General features: G+C 40.5%; 1 pseudogene; it reads left to right on the plus strand.

The window, feature by feature from the left end:
* Positions 1 to 538: 538 nt before the first annotated feature.
* The window catches only part of LOC107080744, a 4,260-nt pseudogene continuing 3,279 nt past the window's right edge, over positions 539 to 1,519 (plus strand).

A 1,519-nucleotide genomic window follows, 5' to 3' on the forward strand; every position in this document is an offset into this window, starting at 1 on the left:
CACGCAAAATGAAGCAGTCACGTGACCAATGCAATGCGAGGCCTCGTTTGTTGCCAGTCACGTGGTTTTCAACAAGACAACACAGGCCTCGAAGCGGGACTTCATTGACACGCCCCCTTATTACTCGGTACAAGCCTCGAAGCCTGGCTTCAGATAGCCCATCACTACTTCATGGTTCTGGTGTGCGTTACATTTTAAGTTGGATTTTGGATTCCTGCCTTTGTTTCCAGTTTTTACCAATTAAACAGCAGAAATCACCTCAGCCTCGCTGCTTCTGCATTTGGGTCCTCTAAACCACAACCAAACCCTGACATGTTAATTTTTCTGACATCAGCAGTTTAACTTTAATGTCTTTACTTCCAACCTCAGTAGACCTGTAGTTAATCTAGTTGTCCAGCAGATGGGGATCTCTGACATTGTTTGACTTCATCATCCAACCTTCAAGATAAACGACATTCCTTCTGCTTCATTTACTTTCATTTAGAAACAGGTTTTGTTGGAACAAACAAGCAGAAAGTCGACAGAGAGAAGCTGAGAAATGGCCGCTTCAGCGGATATTTCCACCTCAGGTCAGAAATCTTTTTTAAAAACGTTCCCTCAATCTTTATCCTGTTTAGATTATAATCTGGTAAACTCTTATTTTTGTGAATAAATATGTTAAAATCAGAGACTTTGACTTTAAATAGAACATGAGGGTTAAACAAAATGGCTCCCTCTGCTTTTCTAGGTTTCTTATAATAGGTTTTCCTTTTGTGGAAACATTCTTGGTCATTATTGTTGTTCTTCTAATAGAAATTTATAGTTAAAATATAAAGTATTTTCTCTGACTGTCTAAAAAAAGTAGATTTTTATGAACTTTGTGATAGAATAAAGTCCTACCTCTCTTAACAGCACTGAGCCGCCCTGCTACAGAACTGAGGATTGTGTTGATAGGAGGAAGAGACAATAAACATTCCAGCGGTAAAAGCTCAGCTGGAAACATCATCCTGGGTCACAATGTTTTTGACACCAGCAGAAGAACAGCTCAGAGTGAAGCGAGGCAGCAGGAAGTACTCGGCAGACGACTCACAGTGGTTGATACTCCAGGATGGTGGTGGAATTTTCCAAGAGAAGAAACCCCAAAACTGGATCAGATAGAAATCCAGAATAGTGTCCATCTGTGTCCCCCAGGACCTCATGTCTTTCTTCTGGTCATTCCTGTTGGTTTATATTTCTTTAATCTTGTCAAACCATCTCTAAAGGAACACCTGGAACTTTTCAAAGCAGATGTTTTCAGTCACACCATCGTGCTGTTCACTGCAGTCCATCCATATAGTGATGAAACCATTGAATCCAAAATCAGAAGAAGTCCATTCCTGCAGTGGATCCTTCAACAATGTGGAAACAGAAAACATGTTCTCAACATCAGCAACAGAAAAGATAGAGATCAAGTCAAGATGCTTCTAGAGAAAATTGAGGCGATGATTGAACAGAACAGGGGCAGACACTGTTCTGTTGATGAATCTGATGGAAATGCTCT

The sequence above is a fragment of the Cyprinodon variegatus genome, unplaced genomic scaffold, assembly GCF_000732505.1.
Source record: "Cyprinodon variegatus isolate N-32 unplaced genomic scaffold, C_variegatus-1.0 Scaffold2277, whole genome shotgun sequence".
Lineage (NCBI taxonomy): Eukaryota > Metazoa > Chordata > Actinopteri > Cyprinodontiformes > Cyprinodontidae > Cyprinodon > Cyprinodon variegatus.